At 42.3% G+C, this 19,501-nt stretch overlaps 1 pseudogene; it reads left to right on the top strand.

Annotated features, from left to right (window-relative positions):
- Positions 1-292: 292 nt before the first annotated feature.
- The window catches only part of LOC109473352, a 64,815-nt pseudogene continuing 45,606 nt past the window's right edge, over positions 293-19,501 (top strand).

The raw sequence follows: 19,501 nt of genomic DNA, 5'->3' as shown, positions 1-19,501 counted from the left end.
TGGCATGTTTAAAAGACAATTCAATCGTATGGTAGCATCCAGCTTTCAACTTTGGATCGATGTACCTATCAGTAAGGTTCAACTGCTGGGGCAAGACAAAGCACAGGGGTCATTCCTTGGTACTGCAGTATAAAGCCTAGCTGGGAGGAAAGGAGATAAAGCTGGCAGAGGGATTCCCCAGGTCAGCAGGAGGAAGCAACAGGCTGGACCCTGAGGAGGACGGGTGGAAGTGGGAGAGCTCCACTCACAGGTTAGGAGAAGGTGCAGCACTCCATCAATGTCAGGGTGGGAGATGGAGGATCAGCACCTGAACTACAGGTGGGCAAATCAACTGACAAACAGGTGGACAGATCACCTGACTTGACTGAGGGGGGAGGGACACCATGTGGAACAGCTTTGTGTTGTCCATGTTGGGTATCGCACACCTACCCTGTAGTGTCAGGTAAAACACTGTTTCACAAGGCCCCACATGTCCCAATTCTAGCACAGTAAGAGGAAACAACATGCCTACACAAGGCCCCACAGGTAAAGATAAGGCAGCCTGCTCCATCACTGTCACAGGTCTGACAGGGTGATGACCGGCCTGCCCTGGGCCCAACATACACACACATATTAGCTCTTACATGGACTGGAACGCTTTATTGCAGCCACAACTAATAACAGCGATGTGCTGAGGTGTTTCAGTAGTGATAGGGAGGTGGGCACACACATTAAGAGACACACCTATGGGGTCATACAGGTGACAATGGTCAATCCCCATGATCTTAAAGGGTCAGAAAGATAGAGACATCTTTTCAAAATATCACACTAACAAGCTCAATGTTGTACCTCTCTCCACAAACAGGCTGTTAAACAGTAACTGTTACTTCCTTCACATATGTTAACCCTGCAGCACAGGTTTAAAGTCAGCAAAACATCCTATTTCATAGACACAATTCCCTTCTATTAGCAAACCTCTATGACTGCAGAAAACAGTGTCTGTGTACAGTAATGATGCAAGTTGACGTTAAAAGGAACATTAGGTTAATGCTCTCAGCCATTTCTTGGCTGTTAACACATAAATCCTCCATCTGGAGAGAGTAGTTACCACTTTCGGAAGTTGTAATGTTGGACATTTGTGCAGCAACAGTATTCTGCTGTTCCAGGCAGTTAGCAACATGATTTTACATGTACATTTTAAGCTGATGACATATGCTCCGTCTCCTGCCATTTCCTCTGTAGATCCTGGTGCCCGGTAAATGACCAGCCATTACGCTTATCTCTGCACCCCATGTCCCCAGCTTCCCCTGATCTGAGGAGCCCACATCAATTTTTTGTCCAACATGTGAAAGGTTAATAATCTCCCGTTGTCCAGCCATGTCCATATGACCACGGCTGCATGTAGATATCACCCGGCCTTTGTAATCAGCAACTATCTTGACTTGCAGTCCCTGTGTAATTTTCACCAATCAATTTCCTCCCTGGCTCAAGCCGAGAGGCGGCTAAAGTTCTGCCATCAGCAGGTGTTCAGGCATGCTGTGGCCAGGAGACTTTCTCATTCCCAGTAACGGCACATTCCGTTTGGCATTAGGCTGAAATCTAAAGACCATCAGTGCCGGGGGTGAGCGGTGTGATTGTAACACTACTGATAAGTTATCGCAGCCATTTCTCACTGTCACAACATGACATCAACATTATCTGCCCACCAACACCTTTGGTCAGAGAGCACATCATCACCAGGATCGATAGTGAGGCACGCTGAACCCACATCTCTCCCGCCAACTTATGAACCGCCGGCTGCTTTATGAAGACGTATCACCCCGGCACAAACTTGATGGAAAATTAGCTCAGTTTGTCTAAATTGTTGCTGATTTTGCAGGAAGCCAACCATTGATTTCCTGGCCAGACCCTCCATCCTCCTCATACATTATTTTCATTACTTCACTTCTACAGACCAACAATGATTGAAGTTGTGAAAACAGTTTTCCTTCTAATTGTTTCTTGATTCTCCCCAGTAGCCCTTATCTCCCCACAGAAAGGACCAAACAGATGTAATCACAGTTCTGTAGAAACATGCTTATCTGTGTAATAATGTGGAGGGGCTTTATCCTGTTACAGCCTCCAAGGCTACAGCCATAAGTCATTTATCTTCACCTCCGCAGACCAGATGGTTACAGCTTGGGGCTACTTGAAGAGTTCCTAAGTCAACTGGAGTTTAATAATGATCATTATTCAGTTTTACATGTCATGAAGAATGCTAAACATGTACTAAGTTTTGCTGACTGTTTAAGAAAAATATTGGATCAGGTTTTGTGTTCAATAGGATTGTTACATCAGTGTTCCTGCCGAGAAAACAAATAATGAAGACAATACGACACTGCATGTATGTCAATAGGCGAGTCTATTACATTTGTAGGCTGTGTTCTCTTGATTTTCTGGTTTTTTTTTGCTATGACATGCATTTCACTGATAGCACTAAAACCATTTATTAAGACCTACACAAGACAGCAACCCTGTATTGGTGATTATGTCATTAAAGACCCACCGGGATGACAATGAAAGGGCAGCTAAAAGATTATCGTTTTATATTACAGTACTGTTAGACTAAATTGGTTTTATAGTTCAGTGGGCATTACAATCAGACACAATGAATGGCTCAAAATCATGTTATATGTCACAGGAGTCTAAAATAGTAAAAAGTACATTAAGTGCAGAAGAGCTTACCATGTGTAATAAAAGGGTTACCTGTATGTTAATCTGCTGTTAACCTGGCATTTTTCATAGTCAAACATTTATAATCATGATCAGCCTGAGGATAATATCCAGCCTTTGAGATATTCACCATATGGCATAGTAAATATGTATCCAAATCTAGATGGATATTTGTGACCACTGGAGAGATGGTGTTTGAAGTATGCTACAAAGAAATATCGTGTAGTTTTGATTCATCATGTACATGTATTTAGAATGATCCTTTCATGATGTGTATATTTTCCTTTTACAATGGTGTACCATGGATAGCAACTCTCCCTTCAGCAGTTATAAAAATCAATTACTCAGTCCTGTAATGCCTGCTTGACCCCTCTGACCAAATGTCAGCCACATGAAGACTTGGTGCAGCAGCCTGGGACCTGGGAGCGCCGGCATTGACTGCTTGACTTCTGACCCAGAAAGTGCAGGTTTTGTGGGCTGCACAAGTAGAATTATCTTATGATTTATCAGGTTCAGAACTCTGTGGGTGGGTTCACTAGCTGGGCCTGGGGTGGGGTTAAACTGTGTGTCCTATAGATAATTCGGATCAAGCAGAATGTCATACAAATGTATAAAGATATCATTGGGTGTGCTTAAACTGCTTTAAACATATTGGAATTAAATAGAATCTGCACTGTTTTATTTAGTATCTCTTGCACCCAGTTTATATGGGACTTTGCACAGGTACTTAATATTTTTCTGTGTGGATTCTATGGTTTCCAGTGTTTTAATTGTGCAGATCACTATGATTATAAGAACCTCCCATCCATGGTGCCAAACAGATCACCATACCTAGTCCCTGTCCTTGGTGCTGAACAGATCATCTATTCAGGCATTCCTGCAGCACAGTAGATATGGATGTCAGATGCTGGGATCCTCAGATTCCAGTGAGTGAGGCATTTCTCAGTGACAGGAGGGACCCCATTATTGCCACCTTCCTGCTATCCCACATCACTTTGATGGAGTCTTGATACGTATCAGTGCCAAATATTTGGCCTTGCAGTGGGGCTGTGACATGGGCCGGCCTAATGGCGTATTACGAGATAGGGGTCGACGTGAATGATGTCAGCGGGGTCAACATGGCGGAATCCTAATCTTGTACTAACATTGACTTCCAATACACCCAAAAATGGCGCCGTTTCTCCGGCCGACCAATTTCTGTGTTGGTATTCCGTGTCTACACGCTCCGCCTTGTCTCATCTCCCACCCGTAGTGCGGCAGACCTCCGGATAGTCGCTAAATCCACAGAGTACGCCACGCCGGCCCCAGTAGAGACCCACAGAAATAATTCATAATTCCCCCCAGCCAAGACCAACATCTACCGGCCTAATGGCAACTATGCAAATAATTCCTCTAATTTGCTAAAAGCTGGGAGGCATGTTTATATGGAGTGTAGGGGGTTAAAGGTTTATCCTGACCCTCTTGTGGAGTCATTAAGGCCGTTCCAAGCTCCCTAGAAACTACACAACCCTTAATGGTGAATTCCAATTCATTAGGAAGACTGCCAACTTGAGACCAATCTCAGACTAGACCAAGTCAAATGCTTTTGAGATCCCTTGGTCCAGAGTACCATCTAAAGCTCCTTTTAGTTTTAGCTTTTGATATTCCCTCGCTCAGGCAGTTTGTGTAGAAAAGCTTACCTGGCCATCTTCTCAATTATATAAAATGTACCTCTACTGGACATGGTCATTCTAGCAATAAAAAAATACTTTGTAATAACTCATATTGCCCACTACTGGCCACAAGGGACATCTGGACTTGCTCACATCTCTGTAAAATCTACTTTAACATCAGTTTCCAATAACCTTCTTGCCAGCTTACATCAGCCACCCTGTAATGCCCACATTTCCTCAGGGTCTCTGTCCAACGAATGAAATATTCATAATGGTCAAGCTGCACTGATCTGATTTGTGATCAATTTTTAACAGAACCTGTGTTAACAGCGCAACATTATTGCAAGGGAGCCAATCCCGACAAGGTGCAACATCAATAACTCTACAAACATACAGAACAACTTCTGTTGGGATGTGGTAATGTTTCACTTTTACAGGTATAATATTCTAAGTCTGAATCACATAAAAACCTGTTCTCCTCTAGCCTATATCTGAACCAAAAAAGAACATGATAACCAAGAACTCAGGAGAAGAATACATGTAGGTCCAGTAAATAAGGAGTTAGGTGCACTGATATCTGCCCCTCCACACCACAGGTAGATTACAACGCAATCATGGCACAAAGATGGAAGCCAACATCCGATGCCTCCTGCATCAAGAGCAGCGTAATGAGAATCAGCCCTTGAAATGCCAGTATTGCACGACCACTCCTGCATTTTATTATCTCGGAGACTTACATGATGTCAGCAGTGGTCAGACCAGAGAAGTACAAAGTGGAACAGGCATCAATTTGCTGCTGCCCTTTGGTCTTTTGGCCTGAGTGCTTCAGCAGATTTCTTCGTTAATGCCGCAGCCACTGAGGAAATCTTCAAAAGCTGGTCCACAAATGCAATAATCCATAACTGATGCAAGCAATAACATTGCGGGCAAGTGTATTAGTGAGGTGCTTTCTGGTTGGGGGAACTGTGTGTAATCCTTCATGAAAGATTCACCTCGTGTGAGGACGGTCGGGCAAAGGGAGCGGAGGCTGAAGTACAAAAGTGCTGGCTGACCTCAAGGTCAAGGGGCAGGCAGACAGTGGGCAATGGAAGGCTGACCAGTCAGAAATATTTTTCTTTTCAGATGTCATAGGAATTTGGCAGTACAATTTGAAATCTTGATTCCAAGTCCTTTTTTCCTTGGCTTTCTACATGACACAGACTCAGTCGAATAGATTTCATCTGAAAGAGGAATGGTTGTGTAATACATCGTGTAACACATTTTGATCAGATTTTGATCCCTTTGATCCTGTACTACATAATGCAAGTTAAAGAATATCATTTGCATTTAAAAGTTTAACTGATGTACTTGATTTAAAGAAAAAGATGAAAGAGCATCTGAAAGCATGACCAAGACAACTTTAGCATGATAATGTCAACCCTGTAGGCCACCCTGACCACGCAGCCAATTGTCCCTGAGAAAACGGCATCTTTGTCCACCAGTGTGTGCGGACATGTATGCGATATGAGCCGCTTTGATCCCCCCAACAAAGCCCTGCAAAATATGCAGCTGCAGAAGAAGGGAAGAATCAGCCCCACACAGCACATCATTACACAGGGGTCAGGAAACCCTCTTATCCAATCAATTACACGCCATTTGTCCTGAATCCCAGAAACATATCTGCCCACCTCCAACCTGGGGGACTGTACAAGCACACAACAATCATGTCCAGCCACATCTGGACCACATTGTCACTTCACATTGCTGTTCCTTACCAACAAATTACAAGGCTACAAGGTGAACCTAACGCTTCAGCACAGGTTGGACCAGTCAAACTTCACAAATGCCAACCGTGAACTCAAAGGTTGTGCACCATAAACTACCAACTGCCACAAAGCAGACATACTGATTCAATTTTCAACACTTAATTCCTGACAAACAAAAAGACTTTGTCTTTGCCAAGCCAAGTTCAATTTCTGTAGTCTGTTTAACTACTAAGCTGTCATAAACTGGAATGCTAAGACTATTCCAACAGGCCCTATTGGCCCACAGGCACTGGAATATAGACTACACATGTCACTACAAAACCATCAAAGGTACAAATTAACTTCAGCATGCTGAAATGTGCTCATGGGGCAAAAGTTGGCAGAAAACTACTACAGAAAACATGCCACACATTTTATACAGAGAACTTCTTCAAACTCTGGGACATAGGTAACAGGCAACTATGATACAGAAGCTGGTCTGCACCCTGCCTGCTGTGTTTATGATAAGGATAATTATAAACAACACAAAAGGCATCATCCTGTGGTGTGCCACAAACCACCAGTCATGCATGTCACACAGACTTTCCATCCAGTTGCACAGTTAGCCTCTACCAGGCTCCACGGATCCGTGGGTCGCAAATTGGAGCTTCTATGGCCCTGGATCTTCTCTGGTATACTATTCCCTTTATTACGGCCCATTTCTACTATTTTTCCAGCGATCCGCGGAGCCTGGTAGAGGCTATTGCACAGTAGGGCAGGAGCACTGAGGAGACAATAGAAAACAGGTTTAATCATAGGAAACACAGCTATTGTCCCAGCTTGCTTAAATCGGGGACTGAAACATGCTGATGTGAGACTAAAAATTTGTCCTTTTTGTTTATCAGGAATTTTCTTGTCAAAAATGGTTCTTGTCACAATGTTAACATTGATCAGCTGACATGTAAAATGTACATTGATAATGGCTTTAAGGGTAGTCTTTAAAATTGATAATAAGCAACCCAAATACATTTGTATATTACACAAAGAAATATTCCTATTCTTTCAATAACATTTGCAAATTTACCTTCTAGTATTTCCAACTGAAATCATTCTTTGATCCATAGGAGCCTGGGAGATCATATCATACCAGATGTTATCCTGTACATATCCAACTTTGAATGGAAGAAAATCCCTGTCTGACTTTTGTTCTACACAGACAGGGATTAAGGGTGATTATGACTAATCCTCCATGTAATCCCTTTCTTTCACTTGATCTGACATCAAAGTCTGCCAGCAGCCATCATCCTTATTAAAGGTGATCCAGAGGTGTCATCTAGTTAAGTGGAAAATTAGATTAAGGCAAGACACTGTTTGGGATTCTTTAAGGATGACATACATGTCATCAGATAGAATAGTCTGAATAGCTTGGGGATAGGATATACATGTTGTAGAAACAACTGTAATTGTAAAAGCTACACAGATCATTGAGGATTTAAGATAATTTGGGACAACTGTTTTCCTGTCTCTGCACAGGTTTGGACCCAAATCATACTGACCAGTATCAGCCACAAAATAGGCAACTATTTTAAGTAAAATTGTAATAGTTTTATGACAAGGATTTCTCCTGTTGTAGGCTGGTAAGTACATGTTGGCTGTCTACAGTGGCCACTCAAAAAGCCATCTGTCATGTCAGCAGGTTATAAATCAGGCCATACAGCCTGTCACAAAGCCTCCCCTGCCTCTCCTCTCCTCTCAGGACTCTGCCACATGTTTGGACCTTCTGTGTGGTTACCATGGTAACAGACTGTGTGGGGTGTGACAGACAACATTTCTGTATCCTGGTAACCCACGCCTTATCTCCATCCCTCTATGTAAACACCACAGGGCCTGGAGAGACCATAAAAATGTAGGACTTCATGTCTCATTGGCTTCACACTGAGAACAAAGCTGCCTCATCATCACTGCCAATTCTCACCTACTTGTCAGAACCTCCTATTTACTTTACAAACTCCCCCCAGTCTCTTCATCTATCAGCCTGCCCTGTTTTTCTGGATCTCTGGCAGAGTTGGTCCCCATATACAAGGTTTGAGATAGGCGAGCGTGTCTCTTCATGTTGCCGCATACAGTCAACACAGTGATAAGATAGCAACAACAACCTCCTTGTGTGTACCTGTGTTTTTACTGATATTCTCACAACATCAAAGAACTACTGATACTGCTGATCTCTATAAAACCCAACTCTTGACTGATTTACCTGCAAGCTTAGACTGACATGGAACCTTTTTGGAAAATGTTCAAATTAATTGATGACTATCTAAAAGAACAGATGGTTGTAGTCAAGAACAGAACAGAGTGCAGTGTTTATATACATTATCATCAGTTACAATAACACAATGTGTATCTGCTGAAAGATAGCTGATAAGAAGAGCTTTGTTTCGACAGCATTGATCTTACTTCAGAATCTGTTAAGTTAGGAATTGACATAGGGCTTTTAAAACTCAACAATGAAAATGAAAGAATGAAAAATTGGACATTTAAGTGGGATGTCACAAAGTTAGTGAAGTTTACCTCTTCGTCTTAATTTTTTTCAGATGGAATTAACAGTAACTAACAACACAGATAGTATATTTGGAATATCTATGCAAATCTTATTAAAGGCTGAAATCTGCACATTCCCTCTGGGTCCAGACTTCACTGATAATGATGAGGATCTCCCCACTCCAACATTGTGCTGGTCCAACACCCTGGATAAGTAACAGATGGCACCACAGGCAAAGTTAAAAGGATTACAAGAGTCAGACTGGCATTTTCTCATCTGTGCAAATTGATTACAAACTTATCATGATTATGGATAGTTGTGACTCATGGTGGGACTTCAAACAATAGAAAGTCCCACCAACAACAAAGAGCATGTAAAAAGTAATTTTGCAGCACATATTCAGCTTCATGCCTATAGCCTTACACAAACACTGATGATCTCTGACCTGAGCTTTTCTGATATTGACCTTTAAAAGACCAAACAAAATTGGAACTGCATGTGAACAACACAAGGACAAATGATTAGTCAAAGCAATGGCATGACCTGTACTAAATGAATACCACTTATAAAATCCTATGTTAGTATTCTGTACATTGTGCAGCAAATGTAGCATGACTGCAGGTTACACAGGCACAACCACAGGATCATCAGAATGGGCAGGTTTGTCAGGACCTGGGCAGGGAAACCTTCACACTTCACAAACTTCTAAAGACACTTTCTCCTGTAGTAACTGTGGTGTAAAACTGTGGGATGGTGAAGCTGCAGATATGGTGGCTTCCCTCAACCTCTGACCTTACAAATGTTTCCATCAGGAGATCACTCCAAGGTTAGGGCTGGGGAAAATGTTGTTATTGGAAAGTGTCACTCTCAATTCATAACAAGCCCAGCTGCAATAAGTAAGATGGTAAGAGTAGATGTGATACTAATATAGCTCATAAAGTGGTCATCATGAGGGACATAAGACACATTAGATCCACCTTAACACAGGCACTTTTACACACTTAACACAAAGGGCTTTTCACTTAATGTAAAGCAAAACATGACATAAATCTGTCGGCTGTAGGCAGGGATTGCTGCAGGCAAGGTTTTAGTATGGAGATGATGAATACATGTCTGACAACTCAAGCCTTTTTATGTTCCTACGTAATTATGAAGCACACCTGCAACTTCTGTTTCCATCAGACACCTTTCACCGCCACAAAATGTGAGAAACAATTATTGACTAAATTGGACCATCAATAACCATTGATGTCACCATCGATTCCCAAGGACAATCATTACTGATGATACACATTTTTTAAATACTTTTTGCACTTTCTTCCTTTTGTGGTAAAGTAGCAAAACACAGTTGCGAATGTCGGTCTTTGACCAAGACATTATAAGAAATTCATAAGTTCATCTAGTCCAAACTCCAGTCAGTGAAATTCATGTTAAAACTCTCCATCATGTTCTATCATAGTATTCACTAAACAATTCTACAAACACATAGATGCATATATGGCAATATTGTCCTACATCTAATGAAACATAATAGAGGGGAAAATGATGATGATTTCGCTCAGGAGACAATCCTGTGAAAAGCATCCGGTTTGTAACGTAATTAAAGGCCGAATACTATGTAACATTATGTCACACATGCTGCTACACACCACATCCACCAGAACCTCTACCACATTAACAAGGGAGGCTTTGATCTACTTTAATAACACCTTGCACTTTGTGAATGTTATATACTAAAGTGAGGCACACACACAGGAACACCACAGGGGGACATGAACATTTCATGCATGAGTGCTGATATGTCATGACAGCTAGCATGGATTCAATGACTCCACTGTTACAAGATAATCACCAACATGAGAGCACACCTGTGTAAATTATGTACACTTCTTACCACCTCAATATGTTGTAACAAACAAAACAATGTGTGTGTTATTAAGTTGGCTTACAAACTGGGACAAGTTTTCTTGCCTGCAGGTACATTTTATGATAATTATATAGATGTGGTTTACAGTAGCAGCCACCTGGGCTATAGATCATTAGAACTATAATTGCTCTAGAGACAGGGAAAATGGCAGTATTTGTTTAATGAGTTATTACATCTCTCAGCATTCAGAACAGTGACCTAAAAAAACATCGCCCGAACCGTTATTTGATAAATTCTTCTGAAAAATTAAGTGTGTGAAATTAGAAGACCTATAATTATTTACTCTTGGCTGTGAAGTATCTCTGCTTCATCATAAGGTTGTTGTTGTTGTTTAGATGGCTGTCAGCCCACTTCATGCTCAGCTGGCGGTGCTGGAACATCCCAGTCTCTTCTCACAGGACTAGCCTGCATGTACAGAGATTATCTGACATGATTTCATGCTGTACAACACTCAAATTACTACTGATTGATGCTGATCTACACACAGATTAATTCCTATCTTAGAATTATAACTAATTATAAGCATGACTGCCAGAATATTACATCTGATAATTGGAAGGTTGGATGGCTTCATTTGCATGTAGAGCTGAGACCTGTTCCCACCAGACAATTATAGCTTTGGTTAGAAGGAGCCTCTTGGCTTCAAGCAGGACGCTGCTACACACCACACCACCACTTTATTAACCAAAGCTACTGGGGCAAGTCTTCCCATTCTCCAGTCAATACTACATGAATATATTCAACACTCGGCTCTCTTGTCTCCAGCCCAACATGAATAACATTACATGGTTGCTGATTCGGGGCAGTCTGTGTGCACCAGACTTAATAGTCTGTGAAATAGCTGTGTGCTCATCAAACTCTGTATCACATTGATTGGACTCTCCCAGATTAAATCTTGTAATGCTACTGAAGTTTAATCAGACTTTTTATAATCCTATAATGTTTGACATTACAAGCCTTATGACTTCTCACATCTGTCAACAGGGTAAGTCAGGCCACCAAGTGCCAGTCAGGGTACCAGGTAATTACTTAGGGTAGAAGCCAGTCAGCTATACCCACAATAACTAATCCAATTTCTCCTCACAAATGAGCTTTTGCTCCCTGCCCTCCCCATGGTACTTTCTCCTCTAAGAGACCTGAAGGGGGGAGACTTCCCCACACTTTTCCTCTTATCTCTTCTCAGCCTAGATTCAATTAAGACAAGTGATCTCTGCTGAAACCTGCAGTAGGCAGCACTGCTTCAGGTGGAGTCAAGGGTGAAGACAACGTTGTCAGTTTTGTATCAGATAAGGAGAAGCAATGTCTTCTCTTCCAAACATCTATATTACATGGAAACAGGTAGTAGGTCATGGGACCACTATTACAGATAGAGTCAGGGGTGAAGACAACGTTGTCAGTTTTGTATCAGATAAGGAGAAGCAATGTCTTCTCTTCCAAACATCTATATTACATGGAAACAGGTAGTAGGTCACGGGACCACTATTACAGGTGGAGTTAGGGGTGAAGACAATGTTGTCAGTTTTTAATCAGATTAGAACAAGCAAACCACACTAGACGAGGAAAATCTTAAAATTGCAATGAGAGGTTTGTTCCTAGACTTGTTTAAAACAAAACTGAACAAGTCTTCCCAAGGAAGCTCTTAACAAACTACCCCGACGTTTGGAGAGATTTGTGAAGAGTTGCACTGTTCCAAAGAAGCTGCTGTTGTGACATTGTGATCTCCAGTTGTCTGGTTGGTGAGTTTCAGCCTGGTGAATTCCCCCTTCTCCTGCTGCTCATAATGACCAGCTATCAGAAGGGATCCCTCCCCAGGGCTGTGCCCTGCCTCCAGTCTCACATACCAATTGCAGCATAAAGACACCACAGGCAGTAACTAATCCCACCCTGTATAAATCATAAACACACCTTTGGCCTCCCAGCCATCCATCCTGCCACCAACCTGTCACATACAACATGGTCCCCACTGGTCATGGCCAATGTTTGTCTGGACATCTTTCTTTGTTCAACAAGCCCAGCTGTCTGTCACCTGTCAGTCTCCCCATCAACATGGCAGCCCAGTTTATCATGGGGCAATAAAACATTTCCTACAGACCCTACCTGTGCCAGGAGGAGGACAAGATCAGGGGAGGGACACAAGGGTGACAGGGGCTCACTTAACACCTGGCTGGGATATTATGGGGAATGGATGAGAGGTGAAAGTTCAGTGGTGTTGTGACATGGTCAGTGCCCCAGACTAGAATAGAGCCGTTAGGTCCCTTCTAATGCGTTGACAGCTCTCCTCTCAGGAGCGATTCTCATAATAACGTTTTGAAATGATGATGTGACTTTATGACACCGCATTTTCCTAACGCGACCTCAGGGCAGCGTTAGTCATTGCATTGCCTTTCTAACTTAAAAAAAAAAAGATAATGCACAAGTTATATATATGTACGTAACGTTTTGGTATCTATGAAATTAACAATTCAAGTTACTATATGAGAGTTCTTTATCTATCAAAAGATGATATCTTATTGATGAATAACCATTTAGATTTGTTACTTATTTCATTGGCAGACAGACTTGACGTTACATCATGATAAAGCTGGACAAATGAGCAATGCGTCCTGCTGTTGAACCCATCCAGTGTCGACTATGCCTTCAAACGAACAGTACCAATTCATATCGCCAGGAGGCATGGCTGAGTCGTTAGTACTAATCTGTTATGCCAAAAAAAACTCATGGATTTCCATTTTGTCATCTTATAAACTAATGTGAGCGAATACTAATTACATGTATTTGTAGTAGGGTCGCTTCATACCATTTTGAACGTTACGATATTGTTATCATAAACTATACGGGCTGTGTCATGAGAACAGCAGAAATCTTCACTAGAGAAGCCTACAAGTCATACCTTGGCACGGTTTGCAAAGAAAAAACTGCTTCTGACGTGAGATGACTATGTTTGGCATTCCTCTAACAAAGGTCCGTTCGACCCAAATCTTTATAAGAAGGCTGCTGTATGTGGTGCAAGTATAACAGGACGAGACTAGACATCGAAAAGTCACAGTATCTAGCTAAATTATGCGATGACAAGGTAGCAAATACAAAGAACTATACGAACCCCCTCTTCTTATAATGAGACAGAATAGGCGCCAATAACTCCCCACGAGACCAATTCTCCACAAATGGCTGTGGGAAGGCCTCCCCTCGCTCGGCACCAGAAGGGGCTTTTAATAAAGTGCGGGGCTCAGGAGAGAGGGGTCTTCCCGGGAACTGCTCTTTTGACAGAGAGAAGTGGCTGTCAGCCCGCCTGGGGACGAGACGTGATTGATCGGAGCCGCCATTGTTTCAATGAGACGCACTTAACCGCAAAAATGAAAAGTAATTAAGACGAACTGTGTGGCACACACGCATTCCTGATTGTCGCCATCAATATGAATCAGCGAGTGGTTCCAGACAGAAAGGAAAAGTAATTCACACGTTGGTGTTAATGTGTGAACTCGTAATGAGCACCGTTAGGGAAGATTAGATGAACAACGACCACGTTCCCTCCCCCCTCATCTGTTAATGGTGCATGAATCACGGTTGGTTTCTTCACCTTGACGTTGTTACAGGCGATTAAAGCTGCCCTAGAGCCAGGCAGGTGGCAGCGCAGCTAACAGATGCCTGGAAAATGGGAGGCGTGTAATCCCTCCGACCCAGATGGTAGCTTGCGTATGCGTTATTTTCACACTTGTTAAATATGTTGTTAAGGTAACAAAAGGGCGAGTCTTTTAACAAACCGAATGGTAAAGGCTGTTATAGCCCCGGCTACATGACCAGCATATGCACTGCGCGGACATGAATGAGAGCGAAATATTTATGTGCCTAGCGACAAAGGAAACGTGCGCGCGGATGTACTACATGTACAGGAAAGGAAGAACAGAAAAAAATACCCCCAAACCATTACGGTCTTGAATACGGCAGGTGTAAGAAATGACAAGGCAAGAGACCAGAAATAATTCACTATATGATATCCACTCATACTGCTCAACACTATTGTTAAGATTTCGAAAAGGAAGGCTTCTGATACAGCCGTACATCCGGCTACAAACGAATGAATAACCAGTTGTGTGGGCTATAAGCACCGTAGATAATGAAGGGCTATTGTCTATCGCGTTTAGAAACAAGAGTATCTATTTAAACAAAAGAGCAGTCAAAGACATGGAAATGTGGGTAATCATTGTCTTGTTTTTACCAATTCTCCACGTGTAATTGTTCGCGTCTATGTCTGCAGTGCGTGAGAACTAGAGGCATTACAAAAGGAAACACTACAGATAAATGGCCCACCAACAGGGTCCAGGGAATCTCATTAAATCGACCTGCTTCTTGTCCATTCTATAGAGTCTGAGGCACGTGAATACGGGTACTTGGTCACGCTGTACAGAATGAGAGCTCGAGGATAAGATTTAACTAGTACTACAACAGTAATGATATCCCCGCAAGCAAAGCAGCACCGCAAAAAACGAAGCTACCTACGACGAGCTATCACAAATCACCAGAAGTACACATTGTTATTTTAGAGACTTCAGACGGGAGGATTTTGTACCCGAAAGTTTTCATTTTTCTTAATTAAACCGAAGATTACCCGTTCATCCCGAAGCTTGAACATAAGGAGGACTTTACTTTTGTGAGTATTCGGTAGTAGGCGCCGGGCTACCCGGGGTAAGACAAAAAGAAGCCGGGAAGCTCCAGTCGTCGTCGCCGTGTCTCGCCCGGATCAAGGCCTTAATCTTTGTTTAACCAACAATTCTTCAATACTAATACCCTACTCTAGAACCAAAAGACTGAAATCCGCGTAAAATCTAGATTGGTGGTAATGGGAGATCAGATACCGCAACAAAAAAGATAACACATTTCTAATTGATGTTTACACGATGTCCGGTCCAGTCGCTCGGGGCGAGACTTCAGACAAGGGACAAAGCGACTTTTTATCTCTCGTCTTTTTCTCTTGATAAAATACCCCCATTAGTTGGTGGAAGGGCTTTGCATATTCTTAGCACAAGATTTACGTGCCTTATGTTTGTAGCTTGACACCGCTAGTGGCGTTTGGCGCTCGGGGTTGAAGTTTTATTATCACTCATGTGGCAGTAAGAGTTTTTCTTCATCTCTAACAGAAGTAGTTGTTCGGGAGCCTCTTGCCTTTATAAGTAGGAATGCCTTATTCATACACTGTCGTAAGACAAGGAGAGAAGAGAAGAATTTTGTAGTCATATACGGAAATCCCGTTGTCTTCCTCGGCCACTTGATAGCATATCTGCACAACTGACTTCACATATTATAATTGTAGAATGTTGATACTACTTCACAATGTTGTTGTCTCTCAGGTGATATATCTAAGAACCAGTAAAGACCACCCACACCATGCCATCTGATAGGGAAATTTTATCTCATTCTTATCGGAAGACCTTCGAACCCCGCCTTCCCAATAACTGTCGCCTTATCTGTGAAGTCTGCTCGAAAATGCTCCCATCCAAGGAGATTTCCATAGAAACGTAGTTGTCTTTGGACTAAATGTACGTCATAGTAAAATTGCTAAATCTTTCTCTGATAAGGTTCAAAGGATAATCGTTCCGTTTAAAACACGTTCGTCTGTACATGGCTTGTTAATGGTGAGGTATAATGTTATGATTCTAGTCATAGTTACCGACCCCCTGCCGAGATGTCACATCAGATTAAAGCAGGCTTATACGGGACTCTAGTTATTACAAAAAACAGATCAAAACACACGAACCTCTCAAAGCACGATGAGGACAAAATGCGCGATAGTTTCACGGCAGGCGTGCTTTCATTTAACTTGCCTTACTCGGCGTATTTAAGATCTTTTAAAAGATTTGTGTTTTAGCCATGGGTACATGATCTGCTTCTAATCGACTATGAGTCAGTATGTAATTGCAAACGCACTTATAGTGATGTGACGGGGATTAGAAAGAAAACAGATTAGTTAAAGACAGGGAAACACAAAGGGGGAAAAGAAACAAAGGACACTGATATCGAACTATAAAAATACATTTGCTTAATGAACAGAAACAAGAAGCATGGTGGAATCATAGCTTCCGATTTATTTTCTCGTTTCCTTTGTTTTTCTCTGCGTTCGAAGGTACTAGGTCTGTCTGTGTCTGTATCTGTACAGGTAGGTACCATTTCGAAGGTACTAGGTCAGCATGTTGGCGAACGGGTACATAAAGAGGCAGGTGGAGATTTGTCAGCGCAGTAACAGATCACAGATCAGCACCAAGGTCAGAGTCAACATTGTCTTCGGTCTGCTTCTGTCACAACAGACGCGTTCATTTCGCACACAGCATTGTAACCTACGGAATCAGAAAACGATTTGCAAGTTATACGGTCTATGCTGACTATATTCTACAGCACAAGTAAGTCATTTACCTCACTCTTAGCCACACTAAATCGCGCTCCTGGAAGTGGGAGAGCTTGGGTAAACAAGCTACCTCACTCTAGGCTATCCATTCATACCCTAAACAGGCACTACTCAGTAAGGCTTCTTTTACTCAGCACTGCATTGGGCACACTGTCTCAGCAAGTAACAGTTTATGGATACTAACCATAGCCTGTCTCTGTAGATTTACGGTATCTACGGGATTGCACTGCTGTGTTATATGACTTCACTCTAACGTCCTGTCCCTCAGCAAGACTAGATTTCACCCCAGGTTGTAGTTACCGCAGGATGTACCCATGATATATGGTACTCACCCCTGTAATCGCTGTTACAAGTTTCCAAACACTGTCCAATTAGTACATACCTGCTTGGACTACATGCAACTTTCTTGTAACAAATCACCATTACTGCTGGGCAATGGAGTCCCAGGGTGGGAATGAAGAGAGTTCCTGCTTCTATCATGCACCAAATGGTCGTTAGGAGTACAGGGGGCGCCCCAGCCAGGCCAGCTAATTGTGGCTGATGTATGGCCCAATTATCTTCAGGGTGTACATCCACTTATTCTCATACACCTCAAGATCGTTAGGATCGTTAAACACTTGTAACGACAAGCCACTGATTGGCACAAGCAGAATTACAGCTCTGTTCAGATGAAACCTTTTCAGATTCTACATGAACCTCTATCTTGTCAGGATAATTGACCTGCTTGTTACTGCCGACTTGTCCTGGCAAACTGTCCACTTGACTTTGTTCTTACAGAGTGGACTTGACAGCAGAGGGTCCTACTGTGGGCGGGCGTCTCTGTGTCATCATCAAGATGGCGGCGGGGAGGCGGCAGGGCAGAACAACATGGCCTAAATGTCAGTGACCTGCTGAGCATCAAGTCCACTGGTTAATAGTGGTTCTGACACTTCCCGGTACACAGAAGGACTGGTGGACATTAGTGGTCTCCTCACACCACAGGATCTACCATAAGTAGGACAAACTCTGACACACCATAAATGATAAACCTGCTCAGTTTTTATTATGATTCTAGGAAAAACTTCATGGATGTCTGCCTTTTGATCCATTTTCTCTGACATGTGTAGTCAATACATACGTCTTTTTCAATATACCAGACAAATGTAAACAGCTTTGAAAGATAGGATATCAGTTACTGGATCTGTTCCAAGTAAAGTGCAGCCAAGGGAGCCAATTGTGCTGCTCAAACTCACTGGGCAATTTGTAGTGGTGTAATAACAAGCACAGTGGGCGGTGGAGAACAGCTTCTAATGACCAGTTGGATCTTTATGGCATCATTAAACCCAGAGAGAAGTCCGACACAAGCTGGGAGATTTATTTTGCTCATTTGCTGCCATTGATCCAAACAAATGTTGAGGGATTCGGAGGGTTGCTGCGAGGTGCAGAACGGATTTACCCCGTTTTACCTCTTCCCAGGAAGCACCTGTGGGGTTGTTTATAACAGGTTAATATGGCCAGCGTTTCCGTGTTACTGTACTTGTGTGTCAAATACGTCTATGGTGTGTTTTGTATCAGTAATAAATCTAAGTCTACCCAGTTTAGCACAAGTATCTTACACAACTGTTCGGTATAAATTGCAAATCTAATACTGTGCGCAACGGTAACTTTCAGAAAGTTGAAGACTGGGGTGACTACAGGTAGTTGGATCACTTGATTGATTTGATTGATTATGAACAGTGGCCATTAAAACGGCCCTACCAAATCAAATCAGCCTCTCCAACCTGACTTAATGCCCTCCTACAGGAAATGGCAGAAAAGAAAGTGCTGTAAATGACACCATTGCCATCAGGAAATCAACTTAGCTGCTGATATGCTTACAAGTTCATTATGTGAGGAGACAGGAGCCCCGTAAAAAGATTAAAGCCCCCCATCCATCTCCTGATAAATGGAAAGAGCAAACCTGTTCAATGCTAATCATGTCAAGTATTGGGAAGATAAATAATAGCAGAACATATAGAATGTCTGATATGGGCATGTAATGAAATTTGCTGGTAATCATACACAGCTTGGAACATATCCACAGCTTGAATTATTCAGCGTTCATCAATGTCTACAATGTAAGAACAATAGAACAAATGTCGGGATGTCGCCGAGATGACATCAAGCTGATAATACGTCAGACGGGACCACAGTTCCAATGTAATCATTGAAAAGATTTATGTAATAACGTCACCGTCTAGTGTGTCACGGACCCTAGTCAGGAAATGGACGGGACGATGAATAAAACCATTTGATTGATTGATTGATTGATTGATTGATTGATTGATTGATTGATTGATTGATTGATTGATTGTATGGGTCATTGTTTTGTCTGCCAATATCTTACCCTGTTGAGGTGTGAACAGAAAAACAAAGACGGCACAGTCATCACCATGTCACGCCTCCTACAATATCTGCTTGGAGGTCGGAAAACCTGACCTGTTCAACAATAGAATTATGGAAATAAAATCGACCATCCATCAACAATGCCCCGACTAAATACATCAAGCCGAAGCTGTCGCATCGGGTGGTTGTTTCCTGAGTAAACAATCT

The sequence above is a fragment of the Branchiostoma belcheri genome, unplaced genomic scaffold (genome assembly GCF_001625305.1).
Source record: "Branchiostoma belcheri isolate BF01 breed outbred unplaced genomic scaffold, Haploidv18h27 scaffold3, whole genome shotgun sequence".
In the NCBI taxonomy this organism is placed as follows: Eukaryota; Metazoa; Chordata; class Leptocardii; order Amphioxiformes; family Branchiostomatidae; genus Branchiostoma; species Branchiostoma belcheri.
Note: the sequence above shows the minus strand (reverse complement) of the source record. Positions and strands in the feature narration are given on the sequence as shown.